Source organism: Podarcis tiliguerta (assembly GCF_965153285.1).
Source record: "Podarcis tiliguerta genome assembly, chromosome: 6".
Lineage (NCBI taxonomy): Eukaryota > Metazoa > Chordata > Lepidosauria > Squamata > Lacertidae > Podarcis > Podarcis tiliguerta.
Window position 1 is genome coordinate 16803286 of NC_139539.1, and position 19281 is coordinate 16822566.

At 40.3% G+C, this 19281-nt stretch overlaps 1 protein-coding gene across 4 annotated transcripts in view; it reads left to right on the plus strand.

The window, feature by feature from the left end:
* Nucleotides 1–351: 351 nt before the first annotated feature.
* The window catches only part of ZNF217 (zinc finger protein 217), a 32736-nt gene continuing 13806 nt past the window's right edge, over nt 352–19281 (plus strand). The window contains exons 1-2 of one of the 4 annotated variants that reach the window (XM_083446789.1): nt 699–1319; nt 18465–18576. The gene's annotated coding sequence lies outside the window, so the exon portion shown is untranslated. Of the gene's footprint in view, nt 1320–2329; nt 2428–2548; nt 2704–18464; nt 18577–19281 lie in introns of those variants that run through there. The other 3 variants (XM_083446791.1, XM_083446788.1, XM_083446790.1) reach the window with 3 other exon arrangements.

Genomic DNA, 19281 nt, shown 5'->3' on the forward strand with positions numbered 1-19281 from the left:
GCCTGAGAGACTCGCCGCATCCCCACAGCAGAAGCGAAGCGACCTGCAGCCTGCGGAAGCCGACGCCACGTAAATTTTGCTAAATTTTTAAGGTGCCCCCCGCCACCCACCCAAGGCCCCCTCGTTGTCTTTTGCTGTCACAGACTAAGGAGGGGGGTCTCTCTCTCTGGAAACTTTATTAAAATGCCCCCCTCTCCGCCCTAGATGAAAGAGCCCCATCGCCAACAACCCCTTTTTCTCCTTCCCGCCCTCAGGCCCAACCGCCTTCCTTGGCGCGCGCGCGTGTGTGCCTTCATCTCCTCAGGCCGCGGCGGCCTTATCTCTCGTTTCCCTCCTCCGAGCTGTTGGGGCTGAGGCGCCACGAGGGCAAGGGAAGAGCGGAGGAGGCCCCGAGGCGAGGGCTGCGGGGAGGCCGAAGCGCCCTGCCCGCTGCGGGGCAGACGACGAGGCTGGGCCTAGCCGAGTAGGCCGCCATGGCGACACGCCAGCTCCTTAGCTTGGGCGAGTCACTGTGAAGGGAACCTGCAAGGCCACTGAAATAGCCCCTTTCCCTGTGGGATTTTGTGTGCGCGACTATGGGGGGGAAATGGGATTATGGCTCGAGGGTCATTTTTCCTCTCGAAGGTGACTAGGCTGCCCCCCTTCTCCAGAGGATGTGCCCATGGGCAAACCACTAAACGTTAGGCCGCGCTTTTTGTAACCACTGCCCCGGGAGTAAATGCCATTGAACTCAATGGGGTTTGTATCTGAGTAGTCGGGGATAGGACTGCGCTTTAAGGATTCCCGCTTCCATCCAGAGGGATTAAAATAACAGAATTACTGCCTTCAGAGCTGGCACTTTGCGTTGGGGAATTGTTATCATCATCATCATCATCATTTATTAAATTTGTATTCCGCCCCTTCATCCAAAGATCACAGGGCAGGTTACAACTTCAAAATACAAAAGGAGAACACAAAATGTGTAACGAACCAACACCCCCCCTACCTCCCACAAACACCTTTAAAAGTCTTTAGAATATTCCTTTCAGCCAAAGGCCCAGGTTATACAGAAACTTTTTTTGCCTGGTGCATCAATATATGTTATAATTCCACTATTTTGTTGTTGCTCAAGTGTGTTTGATGAGGAACGAGGCATCTCTGGAAGGAGGTGTTGAGTTATGGGATTAGGGGTTTAGGCCGCAACCTTTGGGCGCATGCGCCCACAAATCCCATTGTATTCTGTAGGTTTGTTTTATTAAACGTCTTAGTAGTTGTGCCAAGGACTGTTCGCTACACAGGGCCTCAGTGGATCTCAGCAAAGCCTTGCGACATGGCAGTGGGTATGGCGCTTAACAGCATCCTAGATAAGTTTTGAAACGGCTTAGTATTTGATTGTTATGGTAATGATGCATTGATTCTCATTTTAGTTGTTCTGTCGTAAGCATATTTACATGGAAAAGTGGCTTACTAATTTTAATAATAATATTCCTTGCTTCAAGGAATATTCTTAGTTTTAGATTTTATGATTTATGTGTTTTCCATTTGGTTGTGTACTTTTTGATGTGTTTTATTTATTGCTTAAGACTTTTGTTATGTTGGTAACTATGTAAATCTTGTCAGGTTGTAAGCCGCCTTGAGCATTGCTTTAACCATGGAAAGATGGCATACAAATAAAATGATGATGATGATGATGTTTACAATTTAAAATAATTGGGGAGTGCATGTAGACACTTTTAAAAGCATTTTATATGGGAGGGGTAATAATCCTGAAATTTTGTAGGGAATTATGGAGAAAACTATGGCAACGGGATGATCATGTGTATGTACTCTTTAATCAATATTTTAGTGTGTGATTGTTTATGTTTTCATGTTCCTCTTTCATTCCTTTTGGAACTAAGGCAGTGTATACATGTTTAATGTAAAGTAAGCAAATGAAATGTCCTTTCACAAGCATCCTTGCTAAACCCTAGGACATAAAAGGTGGCACATTAATTCATCTCCGCTGTTGAATTGGGGAGGAATCACCCCCTCCCCAGTAAAAGTGGACAGGTGTGTGCTTGTATACACCTAACTCTTCTCCCACCCATCTCTTTTCAAGACTGGTGGTTTCCAGCAGTGCCCTCATTGCAGCATCTCTCCTCCTCCAATGACTTTTGTTGGGAAATGCCCTCCCTTAACCTTTCTCCCAAATCCTCCTTTTCCCCAAATGGTATCAGGAAGCGAAAAGCCAAAAGGATCAGGTGTGTGTGTGTGTGGCTGTAGCTCACGCAACCAGCCTTAAAAAAAAAAAAAAAGCTAACTCCGAATAGCCCTCCTTCCTCCTCCCACAAGAATCCCTCCTCCCTCTCTTCTTTCTCATTCAAACGCAGCAACTCCTGTTGTGTCAGTTTTTATCTTCTTCCTACCACCACCAACAGCCACCACTAGGCAGAGGAAGATCAGCAGCAGGTAAAAGAAACCTCCCTCCCCCCTCCAAAAAAAGCACCCCATTTTAAAGGTCTCGTCGTTATGCTATATTTCTTCTTCTTTCTTTCCACCCCTCCCACCCACCAAAAGGGAGGAAGATAAATAGATGAGGAAGGGGAAGATTAGCCTCGCTTCCTCTAAACTTCTTGCTGTGTGTGATTTCTGCCTCGTCTCTTCTGGCTTGCAGCCTCTCTCTCTCTCCCTTCCTTCTTTCTCTGCCATCCAAGTAGAGGTTTGAAACTTCCATTAGAGACATAGGTATTTGTTTTCAATACTCGATATGTCGATCTTAAGGAGGAGGAGGTGGGGGGAAGAGGAAGGATCTTCTTTGTGAGTCAGGGATGTTCCTGGAGGAAAGGTTTGCAATGTGTTTTGCTCATGGTTTGGGGAGGGGGTGCGCGGGTGGAGGGGGGGGGCTTCAGATTTGCTAATGAAAAGTTTATTGATCCGTTTTTGTCAGTTTCATTTTGAATGCTGCTTCTGCGGAATCTAATCTGCCCCGGGGCGTTGCAGAGTTATTTCTCCCCCACCTCAAATTGTGTATGTGTATACAGTATATATATATATGTGTGTGTGTGTGTGTGTGTGTACACAATTTTTTTTAAAAAAGGGGGAGTGGAAAAGGAAGAGCTGTGGCTCTTCAACAACAATAGACTTTGCTAGGAGAGGAGGAGAATACAAATTCATTAAAGTGTGTTTGGTGATGTGAACTGACTTCCGTATACTGATACCTTACCTATATATGGGGAGACATTAATTATTGGCTAATCGGCTTCACTTTGGGTGTGTTTGGATTTCTGCAGTTGAAATAAACAAAAACCTATTCGCCAAAAGCAGTCATTCGACACGCAGTCCCGTGTGCCCACCCCTCCCCTCCCCTCCCCCATTCTAATGTATGCTGTGTGTGAATCGCCTTGTGAGTATCAGAATCGAAGTGTTAAAAAGAGTTTCTGAAGTGGTGGCCAGCAAAATTTCTGTCTTGGGTTTCTAGCTTGAAGGGCTTTTGGATGTTCGAATAACTTCGGCATTGTGGGTCAGATGGAGTGTTTGCAAAGGAAAACAAAACGAAAAGGTTCCTTGTGGTTATTTTTTTGTCCTTCCTAAAATGACCTTGAAAGCTAAAATATACACATCGCTTCTGATGGGTGGAAAGGGTGGGGGGGCTGAGGGGCGAGTAGAAGAAAGAATCTAGCATATAGCCAAAAGCAGAAATAGGAACTTAATCATGTAGATGAAGTGAAATCTTTTACAGAAGAATGTGAAAAGGGAAGTTTCTGCATGTGAAGGGAACAGAAGGAAATAACACACTTACAAATATGTCGTGGGGGGGGGGGAGGAGAGAAGAGTCATATCATTCTTCACAATGTATTAGGCCTTGAGAAGCTTGCCTGATATGATCAGGAAGGCAGAGAAATAAAACGCCTAACTACACACTGAATAGCAGGCATTGACTTGCTGACCACTTCTGTTGGCAGCTAGGGGCTGGTTTTTGTGTCTGCAAAGGTATCTGAGCACAGTGCTCTTATAACAATGGCTTGCAAATGTTTTCTCTCGCCATGTTTTGTTACACTTCAGGGGGTCTTCTGTAGATTTGGGACTTGAGATGCCTTTTTTTTAAAAAAAAAATGTTATGACTTCATGATTAGTTGTTTTCTGGATCATCATGAAAGGATTGGCTCACATAAGTAGGTTAAACTGCTTTCTTTGGAAGTGGGGGAGGGAAAGTAGGTGGAGTTTGATCCTCTCTTGTCTCTCTCCCCCCCCCCACTAGTTTTATGTGAATTGATGAGTCAGTATTTAAGATGTGCAATAGGCATGCCAGCTTGTGATGGGACATCAGTTACTTCTTTTTATTAAGAACTCCCACTTGAGAGAATACTAAAATGTATATGTTGCATGGTTAATAAATCTGGGGGTGGGGGAAAGAGAGAGAGGAGAATTCCCTTGGTTTTCTTGAAGTGATGCTACTGTTGAGGCTTTATTCAGATAATCATCATGCATAACAAACAGCTGTAGCTGAGAAAATATTTCAGTGGACTATTGATTGATCTGACATACCAAGTTATATTCCCTTCTGCAAAGTTTGAGTCGTTGATTTCAGTTTCATTGTGGTTGTGTGTGCATGCATTGGATTTCTTTTTGTTTTTTGGAGAGAAAGAAGAGTGTTAGCCTGTTTGGAAAAACTTAGCATGTACATATAGCTATTTGATAATAGTGGGTTTTTTAAAATATAAAATAAAAATGTATAAGGTTGATTCAATTATGTCTTCATCGCTTTGGAGCTGCTTGAATGACTTGACATGAGATTAGGTGCAACAAAAGAGAAGGCAGGGGAACAACAGCTGCCTTCCAGTTCTGAGGCACTATTGCTCTTAGCAGGAAGGCATTTTATCTTTTAGTGCTGTGTTGTCAGGTTTAAATGTTAAATATTTATATTCCTGTGAAAGGTTGTTAGACTACACTTGTGTGTTAAAAAAAAAGCACACACAAACCATGCATTTACTAGAGCCTTTTAAAAAAAAGATGGCTTATATTTCTGCCTTTACCACAGCCTGTTTAAGATCTGATGTTAAAATACCAAATCATCCCAACTTTTAGCTCAGCTTATTTTTTGGCTCTGAAAAGAGCCACCACTAGTTTGTACTTGCTTGGCTGCTGTGTGGTAAGAACTTTTTAAGGTGTGGCTTTAATGGCAGCTGACGATTCTTGCTGAGAAACAAGTCTTATTTTTGGTACGTGTCTCTATGGAAATTCTATGTGAGGCAAAATTGCAACATTGAATGTCCCCTTTAAAGGGGGAAAAAAGATTTTATATTGTCTACTGAATAGCTCTTCCTTAAAGGAAATAAAGACCAGTGCTGAAAACTTCCTCCCAAGTTACATATACAGCATACATATTTTAAAGTATGGGTGTCTTTTCTATAAAGTTTCAACATAAATAACTTTTTCATAACCTATAGATGTTGGGGTTTTCTGGCTGATGTTGTTGTTCCAAACCACAGCATATCTTATAATGGTAACCCATTTTAGAGTAGATGGGAAGCCATTTCCTGGATTTGTTTTAATTAAGCAGTGTTATTTATAAATTTGTGGTTCTTAAAAAGTGCCATAGCGAAGGGAGGCTATATTTATAGGGGTTTTAAGAGGATTGCTACTGACTCCTTCAACAGAAATTGCATTAGATTCCAGATGGAGAGCTATTGGGTAGCTTGGAATATCTCCTTTGTTTTGGTGGAGACTGGCAAGGCGAGGGGGTGGCGATATGACTGGAAAAAAGGTACTCTGCACTATTCTTTCACATTTGTTTCATTTAGGGCTTCTTTGAAAAACTCTCTGCCTCTCAAACACTTAGCTGCATTACTTAAGAGTGTTGCTATACTTTGCATCAATGAAATTGCACGGTTGAAGATTTTATTTGCCTCCTATATGTACAAGATCAAAGTGAAAAGCACGTCCCTGATCCTAATTGTGTTGCTTGAAAGTAAGTCCTACTGCTATTAGTGTGGTATAATTCCAAGCAGTATGTTCAGCATCAAGGTGCAAATTATTGCATGTTTGCTTGGAAAAATAGTTGAAAATGAAATTACAGATCTCATTTGACTTTCAGTATGGTAGCAGCTGTGTAAAACTGAGACTTTGTAATTAGGCTTTTATAGGCCAGGGAAGTACTGTAGTGATAAATATGGCCTAGTTTTAAAAATATCTAAAAGAGAAAATTCTCACTACTTCTATGCCAGGTATGGCGAAATGTTATTCATACCACACACAAAAAAACACACTCTATTGGCGAATGAAGGACTTCTTTCAGCTCTTTACCTATAGTTAAAATGACTAAGCTTTCCTATCTTTAGGCAAATTTGAAAGAGAAGCTTGACCTTTGAGTTTACTTGCTTCCACAGAGATTCAGATGATTAAATAAGTAAGGCTATTGGACTGTCATTTACTTATTTATCTCATGTCATCCTTTCCAGTTCAACCTACTATTTAAATGTAGAAAATCAGCAAAATTTCTGCCACAGCAGGGCTGCCATTACTAAGCTTACAAGCCCTCCTTTATTCTCATTCTCTTGATTAGAACATCAGGAGTCCAATACAATTGCCCCCCTTCACATAATTACATTTGCTACGCCTTTGGCATAAAAGATATTCATTCATTATGAACACTTTTTGAGCATTTTTAATGACACTCAAATCTGTGTAAGGCTCCAGCAAATAAAAATTAGCAGATGAATAATACAGAAAAGTATAAAAAGGTTGGATCCTATCACTGGAGATTTGTAACCACTTACAGTATTTGAATTGGGGAAAACATGTTTGTATAATGTCTTGTGTAATCAAGTTTTTGGACCTTAGAAATTGGGTGAGTAATCTGTGCAGCTTGTGTGTGTAAATGTGGATTAACAATTGTAAATTTAAGTTTACTAGCCCAAAGTTAGTGAGCTGGTAGCATTTATATTCTTGTTCCCAATCTGGGGCAAACATGTGGTGGTTCTTTAAAAGTATGTTTTGTAGTTTATCAGTAGTTAGCTGAATTCTTGGTTTAACCTTTTTAAAATTGGTTCATAATAAAGTTAAATAACGTTTTGCTCTAAGCAAGGAATCCTTGGGTCTGTTCAAGAATTAGAAGAATTCCACAAGTAGGAATTTTCTCCTTTTCTCAACCTCCTGAACTGTTCACATCAACTATATCAGCAGCTTTAATTAGCATCCTTGAATGACATAGAAAAAGAGGTTAGTAAATAGCATTTTGGGTTGCCTGTTTGTGTATGTTAGAAAAGTAGGGGGGTAGCACATAATTTGGCTCATGAGGGCATTCCACTTTTGGGGAAATAATTTCTGGCACTTTGGATAATATGACAAATTCCTTTTTGCCAGATGAGTCTCTTAGTCAGATGGGTTGATCAAAAGGACCTCACATTCTCCACTTTAAATATTGAAAATAACAGTCCAGGTTTAGAAAGCATAGATCAGGGTCAGCAACCTTTTTTCAGCCGTGGGCCGATCCACCGTCCCTCAGACCATGTGGTGGGCCGAACTATATTTTGGAAAAAAGAAAATAAAAAGAACGAATTCCTATGCCCCACAAATAACCCAGAGATGCATATTAAATAAAAGCACACATTCTACTCATGTAAAAACACCAGGCAGGCCCCACAAATAACCCACAGATGCATTTTAAATAAAAGGGCACATTCTACTCATGTAAAAACACGCTGATTCCCGGACTGTCCGCGGGCCGGATTGAGAAGGCGATTGGGCCAGATCCGGCCCCCGGGCCTTAGGTTGCCTACCCCTGGCACAGATCTTGCATCTGATATATATTTAGGTTGCAATGCTATGCACACTTACATAGGAACAACACTTACATACCTGTGAATTCCATTTAATACAGTGGAGTACACATGCATAGGATTGTGCTGTTAGGAGTCTTCTGGTTTTGCTTCAGACGCATTGGCTTGGTGTCCAGTAAACATTAAATGTAGGATTGTCTTCCTAAAAAGAAACCGAGATCTCCAGAGTAGGTAAAGGGACCCCTAACAATTAAGTCCAGTCACGAACAACTCGGGGGTTGTGGCGCTCATCTCGCTTTACAGGCCAAGGGAGACGGCATTTGTCCGCTTCCGCAGACAGTTTTTCCGGGTCATGTGGCCAGCATGACTAAGCTGCTTCTGGTGAAACCAGATCAGTGCACGGAAATGCCGTTTACCTTCCCGCCGGAGTGGTACCTATTTATCTACTTGCACTTTGACGTGCTTTTGAACTGCTAGGTTGGCAGGAGCTGGGACCGGGGGTTTGAACCACCGACCTTTCGATCGGCAAGCCCAAGCGGCACAGTGGTTTAACCCACAGAGCCACTAAATCTAGGGCAGGGACAATGACTTGTTTCCTCCCCACTACTAGATATCAGAGAAGACAACATTTAGTTCTTTGATACAGTTTTATTATGTAAACATCTACTCTGAAAGCAAATTAGCATGTGATTTTTCCTTACTGGTGAATACATTTTGCTTGTAGGTGTCACAATTAAACTGTAGGAAAGGTACTTGGAATAAAACAAAACTTGTTGCAACATATTTTCACATGATCCTCAAATGCATTTGAATGGAGTAAATAATGTTACCCACTGGGAAATCTTTGGCCTATACTTTCAAGGATTATTGGGCTCCTGAGCTGCACAGATGCCGTGAAGTGATCATATTCTTGCTTGTTTAACTAAATATAATTTTTGTTCTTATTAAGGCCGAGTGATTGTAATTATATAACTTGAAATCATGCTGCTTGATAAGTTGATTATAGCATATGCTGGGTAAGTCAGGGTTGGTGACTATTTTAACAAATGTTGGTTGTTTGGTGAAAAAACACAAATACCAACCATTGCCTTCTTAAAGGTAAAGGGACCCCTGACCATTAGGTCCAGTCGTGGACGACTCAAGGGTTGTGGCACTCATCTTGCTTTACTGGCCGAGGGAGCAGGTGTACAGCTTCCGGGGCATGTGGCCAGCATGACTAAGCTGCTTCTGGTGAACTAGAGCAGCGCACAGAAATGCTGTTTACCTTCCCGCCAGAGCGGTACCTATTTATCTATTTGCACTGTGTGCTTTCGAACTGCTAGGTTGGCAGGAGCAGGGACCGAACAACGGGAGCTCACCCCATTGCGGGGATTCAAACTGCCAACCTTCCAATCGGCAAGCTCTAGGCTCTGTGGTTTAAACCACAGCACCAAGCTCAATTATGTCTCGTGTATTGTTAAATTGGTCATAGTGATCTTTACAAAGAAGAAACCAGCTGTATTGCTAAATATTAGTTGTACTGCAATGATGTTTAGGTTGTGAATTATAAACACCTGGGAGTTACTTCCATGTACCTTCCTTTTTTATTTTTATTTTTTCTTTAGTAAAACCTTGGCAATAGGTTTAGTTTTTATTTGAAGAGTTGCAGCTAATCAGAATAGCAATAATCTTTCAGAGCTGTGGTTAATCATAGAAATTGTTCTATATTAGTCCATGATTTCTATAGAACTGGTTAATTTGGGTTATATGTCGGCCATGAACAAGTAAGACTCTGTGCTTGCTAGGGTGAGATAGAAGAAACTTGAGAGTATAAATATTCAGAAGGAAGAGTTCGGTGTGTCTTGATTTTATAGCTACAATATTTCTGTGCCTACTGCATTCTGCAGTCAGCACAAAATGGTAGAAATTCCTAGGTGTCATATAATGTGCGAATGTTTGAAGTGGCACACTCAAAGACACACTCTTATCAGCTAGAGGCCCGCATGATGAATGTTCTGCTGGAGTGTATCTCTTCAGACTGCAGGTGGGGGAATCAAATGGTTGAATCTTTTCTCCATGTATAAAAAGTTTGCTAGCTTTTGTAGCTGTAGGGAGCTACATTCTCTTACATTAAAGTTGCAGGCGAAGTGTTCAAACTACAGGTGGAGTATTCAAACATTTTATTTTCCCACCTGCAGTGTGATGTAGTATAATTTAGCAGCAGATTATTGGGGGGGGGGCCTTCTGATCAGTTGACTCTTAATGAAAACTCATTTATTGGCTACAGTCTATCAGGCCCACTGAAGCATTGACTCTGAGACAGTTCACACATTCAGATGAATAAAGTGGAATGAAACTCTGGGAATTAACCAGTTCTTCCTGCAGGTGTTGCATCATGTGTTTATATGCTGCCCATATTAAACAAAATTAAACACATCCCAGTATATGGAAAGCAGCAAGAAGTTGGTGTTTCATTCCTTTTCAGTTCATTCTGAGGAACATTTGAATGTACAATACCATCCACAGTTTAAAATGGTACAGTCCGAGTAACTTTGTGCCATGCAATTTATTTTGACTATGTTGTAAACTGGTTTGGCAAAACACAGATAAGGCCAAACAGAAATTCTTACAGCTTTTCTACCTTAAGTGATGTAGGGCTGGTAGCAATATCAAAATCTGGTATTTTATACATGGTAGGCCTTAAATAGTAATGGCAGTAGTAGTAGGATTTCTTGCTGCAATATTACACACAGCATCAGAAAGAAATTAGATACTATTTGCCAGTTTGGGGGTTTCTTTAAAATCCTTTTCACTGTTGAGAGCCTTAAATACTGGGCTGAATCATCTAAAAGTTGATACCCTGCAATAAATCAATACAAATAATTTTTAGTACTTAATCCAATACTTACGAGACATAGGATAGCTGCACATTATCACAATGGAGGTATTTGATTATACTGTAGAATTATTCTTGGTAGGCTAAAGCTTGATCTTAATATTATTAAAATAAAATTGCTTTATAAAGTGAGGTGTTGGAATTAGATTAACCTTTTATAAGCAGTATTTTAAGGAAATTCAGAAAGTCTGTGAACTTTTTTGAGGACATAGAAATGTTTAAGTGCTGCCTGCTCCTATATAAGAATGAGAACCCCTAACATAAGGAAACTAAAGAACACTGGGCATTTACCAGGACCCATGCTAGTAAGTCTTCAAATGGGAGCCAGCCTGCATTCCACCCTGCCTCTGCCAACCCTGTAGCATTTACATATAAAGGATTACCAAATACTAAACATTCCCCGTCACTTCAGTAGATATTGTTTTTCCTAGACTAAGGTACTTTTAAGAAGCACCCCTTTCAAAGCTGAAGTATTTTAATGGTAGGTCTTAATGTTTTCACACATAATGTATCTTATCCAAATGCAGAACTCTTTAGCCTAGGCTTCAATTCTCTCAAATATGCTAATCCATACGCCTAACAAAAGGCAGATACAAAAAGACAGAAGGAGTGTTTCAGCTGTTTTGTTTCTGCTCTGGGTCAGGCTGACAGAACTAATTGGTCCCTACTCTGTATGTGCTGGAACTTCCAGTACTAATTAGAATGTGTTTAGTGTCTTGTTGGACACAGGTATCTCCATCCCAAAGATACTCCAGTGCGATAGTGTTCTTCTGTCTCAAACTTCAGATGGGAACATAGAAAGGGATTAATAAAGGATATGGGGGATAAGATAATTTTTTTAGAGATGTCTGGCAATTCTTAGGCACATTACATGCCATGAATATTTTTCCATTGTTAACTGGAAGCTACTGCATGTTTGCTGGTTTTAGTGAGATGTGTTGGTGATTCTTTGGATTGCAACCTCTTTCTTTCAATTGGGCTAGTCCTAGTGGGATTTTGGTTCCCTCTCTCTCAAATAACAGGCCCTTGAGATATATCTCAAATTAATTTCTGTAATTTTGCATCAGCATTAAAAGTAGTTTGCCAAGCGGCCCAGAGGCTGCCCTTCTAGAAACATCAATCCCCAAACCTCTTGGGCATGTGAAGCAAACTGAGTGACTTCTTTGAATCCTGACCACTACGCTAAAAAGCATGAATGTGCCAGACTAAGACAGCTGTGATACTGTGTAGATTGAATTGGCTCAAGTGGTGGTAATACTTGTAGAAATAATTCATTTAAAATGTTTGCATTTAGCCAAATGGTGTGTGTAGTAGAGGGAGCAACAGCAGTGCTCCTTTCTGTGGCTACTGGGAGGGTTGACTGCCTGGGGAGAGATTCTCAAAATCCTACTTTACGACACCTTCCCATGGACCATATGATTGTGCCCTCAATATGTTACAGCAAAAAAAAATAAAAAAGGCCCTTTCCAGTTCTGATACCCTTATGGAACTTGTGTATGGAGATGTACATTGGCAACCTATTAACATGTAAAATGTTCTTGTGGCAAAACCTGAAAATGTCCTTAAGTACCAGCATTTACTCTTTTATGGACATGCTTAGTAAAGAAAAGGAATGTAGCTTTTTCTAATGAAGGCAGTCAACAATTGATACAAAATATGTGATTCTCAACTGGCTGTAGCTGCTCATGGCTGTAAAATCTGTGCCTGCAATGATACATGACTATTCTAGCTTACTTGTAAGATCAGTGCATTTTAAAATAATGTTGATGCTAAAACTATGCAGCTGTTGGAAACATTTACATGGGAGTTAGGGTCAAATGCCCAAACTTCTAGATTATTTTATTTTGATCTCTTCTGCAGCTGAAACAATACGTAGGAAGTTCTTTTTCTCACAAAATAGTTATGCTTTGTGTCCTACTGATTTTAATCTTTTGAATCAAGTATACTTTGTTTCCTATGCATACACAGGAGTTAAATAGTTCCAAAATTGGGCAGCATATATTCCATAAATAAAGCGTGGGCTGTAATACACAAAGTCCAATTTAAATGTTTCTCCCTTTTATGTGTGTGTATTTAAAGATACCTTCTCTGAATCATGGATCCTACCTACAATCTAGGTATGTTATTATATAAAATACTAGGTTGATAAAATGGAAGGAAAACTTTCAGTTGGTTTATAAACTTCTACTTCAAGTGGTTTTTCAAATGTTCTCTGATACCATTACCCAGAAATAGATCTTACAAAATTATATAATGATATGAAGATTCTTAGTTTCTCTTCTATAAGAAGAAACTCAATCTGATTACTAATCAGGTCTTTAAAAATTGTAGCATCTCAAATTTAAACAGGAATTTGAATAGATGATCGTCTGTGCTCATCCAATGCAGAGTGCAAAATAGATTATCAGTTTGCATTTGTTGTCTCATTTTTGTCTGGAACACCAAGAATTTTGAATGAGCTGTGTGAAGTTGTTGTGCTGTGCCTTGCAATTTGGCTACCTTTTTACAAATGCCCCTTAATTGGTCTTGGAGTTTGTTTAATAAGAGCCTTAATACACAGCAGAGTTGAGTGTTGGACTAATGTGATGAGTTTTCCCAACTGACATTCTTTATCTACACAGTTGAACTTTTAATTAAACATCTGAATTCGTACAGATACCTGCTCTGTTCACACATGGCATCTCAGTGAGTCAGCACCTGTACAGAAGCCACCCAGAACTTGGGAGTGTTGGCTGCTGCCTACTCACTCCAAAGTAGCCTCATCTTTTCTTACTGAGAAGCACAAGGGAGTTGTGTTCCAGCTATTTTGCTTTCTGAAGCCAGCTGCTTTGCTTGCTGTTCATTCAGGAGCCAACAGGGAAGGAAAATGGTCAGGAGGCAACTTCCTTGTTTCTTTTTTATGAAAAAGTGAAGCCCTACAAGAATGCCATTGTTCTTCCTCCACTGTTGCAGGTAGTATGCAACTAAACACCTGTTGCTAGGAATCACAAGTGGGAGAATTCAGATTCTGCTTGCAGGTTTCCCATTGTCATCTGGTTGGCCTTTATAAGAACAGGATGTTGCACTAAATGGCCTTGGTCTGGAAGGCTGAAACAGAGTGTTTGGCTTAAAGGCTGTCGTGTGAAGAGAGTATAGAGAGGTAAAGCATATTTCCTCATTAAACTGAAGCAACAGTAAAATGTAAAACTGCTGTTAAAGCTTATTATTCTTATTATTCTTGCAAGATGCATTGTGGTGTAAAGGCCCCTTAAACAGGGAAATTGGAAGTGTTGCAATGCCAGGTCAGAATTAAGCTACACTATAGAAATGCAGTCTGGTCTGTAGAACTCTCTCAAACAGAAGTGGTCTGTAATAACATACATTGGTTATGTTTTATGAACAGATTCACTTCTGTTTTCACAAAATACCCTATATTAAAAGCCTTCTAGCAATTGGACAATTATGTTAATAAAAGGTATATCTTCATATACTGTATGCATAATTTTTAACAACCAGAGAATGAGAAAATAGATTTGAATACTGTCAAGTAGAATTTAAAATTCGTAAGGTATTTTTGATCTTTCTGTCCTTCCCCCTGCCCTACAAATGGTAGACATGAGATTACACAGAGGACCTTCAGGCTTATGTTATTCAACAAAAAGAAGCACACAGAGGCCTGTTCAGCTATCGGAGAAATATGAGCAATGTAGTTTTGCATCTAGCTTAAGATTTAAGGGCCTACTGACATGAATGGTTTCTAAGGTAATGCCTGTAAACACAATTATATTGTTCACAAAGAAAAGTCAGTTGACTGGTGTACAGAGAGAAAATATAGCACACATCTGCCAATGTTTGTTGGACTTAAGTAACAAAAAGCAAAACAAAAAACAGCCATTATCCTTGTTGGATGAAGTAATTAAGAAAATATTGATATTTTTCATTACTAGGATTTGCTGGTAGCTTTTTAAATACATGATGAATTTAATATGCAGTTATCACAGGACAGACATAAATTCAATATATGAAAGTGTTTCTGTTAGTTATGAAGTCAAGGGAAATCTATACAAAACAAGAATTAGCTGTTGGACAGGATTGCTGTAGCTACATGTCTGAAAACCACTAGGAATGATTGGTTCCCTGTGAGGAAAAGAGAGCAGTTCAAACTGCTTTTTTTTAAAGCTGCATGTGATACATACTACATTTTATGTATGAGCACAAATGTGTATTACACAGGAGTTTAATTGACAGGAATAGGCATGATCCTGTGCCTTGTGTGCACACAGGAAAATTGTATGATGAAAATGGGGTAGTGAAACTTATTGCAAAACTATATCCATTCTAGCTAGTTGAATAGCACCTTTAAAAAAACACACACACATTTATGGGCATCATACAGTAAGTTGGGCATGGAAACTTTTCAGTTTGGGCTATGATCCCAAGGCTGACCCTGTAATGTAGAAAAAGCTCACATAGGTAGGTTAAGTGGGTCCAGAAATCCAGATGTCATGTCTGCATGGGCAACTCATCATACCCCCATCATTCCTTTCCATCTGCTCACCCACCCTCTCTTGTGTATTTCCTAGAACGCATTAGTTTCTATTGTTCTCCAAAGCATGGTGTAAAGTGAAAGGAAAGACCCTTCCCCTCCCCTATACGTGCCAAAGGCCTTTGTTGTGGGGGTTGGAGGCTCCTGCAGTACTGGAATTTAGGTTATAGAGAGGAAGATGCAGTGCTGATCTCTCTTGCTGCTTCTGCCACTTCCCATCTTGAAGTGATGTGAACTTCAGTGGGCCTTGATTCCCAGTGATAGGCAAACTCTTTCCTAACTTGAAAGACATACAGTATACTGTAGTTTTAAATACATTAACTCAAATTCTCTAGTTTTTAAAAAGGAACAGTTTAACCTATCTGCATGGTGATGGTGGTTTGGCACTGTTGCCTTTAGAGAAATAAAGTTCTGTAACTTTTCATGGGTGAATTTTCAACAAAATGAGGAAAGAAGATGATCCAAATTTGTCCTAATTGTGGTTTTCTGGACACAGATTTTTTTTTAAAAAAAAAGTTACAGTCTTGTGCCTTATTTTGTATAAAGTCTGCATTGTAGACTGTTCTGTTTCCAAATATAGATTTGACATCTCCCATTGGTTTCTGTCATTCTCCAAAGCCTGTTTACTGTGCTTAAAGTGAACACTGGATCTTGAAGCTACAAGAAATTCTCATGTTGATTTATTTTCTATGGTCAGTTTTCAGTACAGTCCGTGGTATGCTTGGGTGTCATTTCCGCATAAAAAGCTCAGTTCCTGCTCCTAAAAGCTTCCTGTCTGATCATTTCATTTGTCATATCTTTCCTTATGACTTGTCATCTGCTTGGTGTTAAAATGAAGTGGTTTACACCAGAAGCGGTTTAGTCCTTGCTGGCCACATGACCTGGAAAGCTGTCTATGGACAAACACCGGTTCCCTCGGCCTGAAAGCGAGATGATCCGCAAACCCATAGTCACCTTTGACTGGACCTAACCACCCAGGGGTCCTCTACCTTTAACTTTACTAAATGTAGTGTGTGTACATGTGCCAATTTTGGAAGTGGCAATTTGGTGTTAAAGGGCTTTGGCTTGTCATGCTGACTTCTTTGTTTGCAAGAATGGAGCTTCTGAACCCTAGAGTTACATCCAGTACCCCATGTGGAAAATCTGATCAAGGATTTATGAGTTGTGGGTTCAGAAGACACTGAAATGAGTTGTGAAACTCCAGGTGCCTAGGGTGTTGCTTCTGTATTAACTAGAACATTTGGATTTCAAACCACAAGGAATTTGTGGTGTGCCTGCATGTTTGGCAAGGTCATTTTAGATTTGGAAATGGTTGCAGTGTCTACCATTTTTTAATACAGTACTGACAAATAAATTCTAGCTGCAGTGGGATCCATGGAGCTGAAAGCGAAGAGACATTACATCTAGAATAGGCATCAAGCATGTAATGGAAGGATGGAGAACCTAGGTTCTTCAAGGGGTTACAGGACTACAACTTCATTCCTCAATCCATGTCAATCTTGGTAGACATAATGCTATTGACAAGTGACATCTCTTGGTTTAATCAAAAGAACCGATGTGGTGGTGTGCTTAGAAATGTTCGACTAGGACTTGGGAGTCATGGGTTCAGATCCCCTGTCAAGTCATGAAACTCACCCTTGACTTGGGTCAAATCTCCTATCCTAACAGGGTTGTTGTGAGGATGAAGTGAGGGTGGAAGAACTAAGTGCCTTGAGCTCCTTGGAGGAAATGTGTTATATAAATGTAGCATTTCTTATTAATATGTTTTGGATTGTGAGTGAAGGCATAAGCCTGGTACGCTTGAAGGGTATGCATTGTGTAGTGTAGTTGCACATTGTGGTGTCTACGCCAGTCCTGGGTCCGCATTGCACTTCATTTAACAAAGTTTTTATACTGCTTAACTGTAAATAACATCTTTAAGTGGTTTACAAGGAATATGAAACACAGAATTAGAAGGGACCATGGGTGTCATCTAGTCCAACCCCTGTCAATTGGGGAGTGCGGGTGCTTTTTAAAGTAACACAAAACTCTCCTCCCCCCATCTTGGAGAGGAATAGAAAGCTGAACCGTGTATAAATACTAGTAAATAGGATAAAATTGTCCCTGTTAAACGGCATATGCTGGTGTATTGTGGTGACTGACTTGGGGAAAAGCTGGTAGTCTTCTGTTCAATCATTATGAACTCATTAGGTGGACTCCAGGAAGACACTCTTTCCAACCTCTGCCCCCCCACTCTCACCATTTTATTTGCTTTTATAGTTGCAACCTTTGTGTGGTATAAAAAGGTAAAGGTAAAGGTACCCCTGCCCGTACGGGCCAGTCTTGACAGACTCTAGGGTTGTGCGCCCATCTCACTCAAAGAGGCCAAGGGCCAGCGCTGTCCAAAGACACTTCCGGGTCATGTGGCCAGCGTGACATCGCTGCTCTGGCGAGCCAGAGCCGCACATGGAAACGCCGTTTACCTTCCCGCTAGTAAGCGGTCCCTATTTATCTACTTGCACCCAGGGGTGCTTTCGAACTGCTGGGTTGGCAGGCGCTGGGACCGAACAGCGGGAGCGCACCCCGCCGCGGGGATTAGAACCGCCGACCTTTCGATCGGCAAGCCCTAGGCACTGAGGCTTTAACCCACAGCGCCACCCGCGTCCCTTTTGTGTGGTATACACCCCCTTTTTTATACAAAAGTAGTTTATAAATATTTAAAAACATTATTAAATGGCGGTAATAATACTGACCCATCTTATAGGGTTATTTAGACAAGAATTAAGCCGAAGTACTTTGAAATGCCGTTTTATTTCTGCCAAAATGCAGCCCTGTACAACTTGTTGAGCTTTCTTTTCTTTTCTTTTTTTAAATCAGAAATAAGTGTGCCTTGAAAGCTGGATTACCAGGTCTACTGGACCAGTGAAATTAGAATAATTTTTTATTCTACTTGCTTCTCAATTGAGATTTAAACATGTTATTGCTTAGAATGGATCACCAAAATGCAGCTGCTCAGAAGAGTTTTATTTTAGGGCTAACATAGTCTTAATCTCTTATCTGGTAGGTCTGCTGCTGATGGTGCTGTTAAGTAATCCAAAGGGTAGGAACTCCATTTGCTGAGTTGGCTGCCTGGTGAAGTAGCAGCAGACAGTGTAGCTTCAAAATGGCTGCCAGATGGGCACTATCCACAGCAGATGTTGTATATAGTCATGAATAAGAGCTTTACTCACACTTTAAATTAATATTAAAAGTTCAACCATTTTTGCAAGGTGAGGGCTCGTATAAAACAATCCAAATTGTTTGGATGCAATACAGTAGAATGTAATTCTGCTTCACCTGACTTTTTCAGCCAGAATGGAAATGTAGATTTAGGATTTTGGAGGCGAAAGAACTTTAGTAACAATCCTGACCAGATTTCTTTCACTGAAGCAGCTTCCTCCATATGAATATAAAAGCATGATGTGAGTATTAACAGTAACTCCCTAGGGCAGGTTCCTCGCAGAAATTAGTAACTTCCTTTGACAGTTGCATCATTTTAAAGATAACTATGTATTGAAATCTGAATTCAATAGCTGTGTTATACTTACTTAATTGTGGAATACACAGAATTGTTTTTTAGACTTGCCTGGGCAAACTGTTAGCTGTAGTTGCAGTTTTTAAATGAATTCTAGGAAGAATAATGTTGTTTGGACTAAATGTGTGTGTTTTGCAATAATTTTAAAAGGGAGAAGTCACTTTTTATAAGACAGCCTTAAATATTAGCCATAAAAAGCCACTAGCATGCCAAAAAATAAGACAAAAGAAATACCTGCCCACTTTGAACTCCGCAAGAGGAGCTTGGTAGGATAGATAGATGGTCAACCTCTCTTATGAATAAAAATCAGGCTAGTAAAAAGCCGTGAAATGCAACAGTCTGGCTGAGGAGGCATTAAGTGTTTCCTGCTCCTCTGCCTTCCTGCTTGATTTCTGTGCTAGTCGCAGAGAAAGGGCTTTGCCTCCTTTTTTGCCAGCTCATAAATGCAGTAGACTGGACAAGGAGAAATGCTTCACTCTGTCCCTTTTCCGTAAGCCCTGCTGCATTTCTATGCTGCATGGAGAGAAATGACTGTCACTTTCTCCAGCATAGAAGCCTAGTAATACACATATTTTCCTCTAAGCTGTAATTT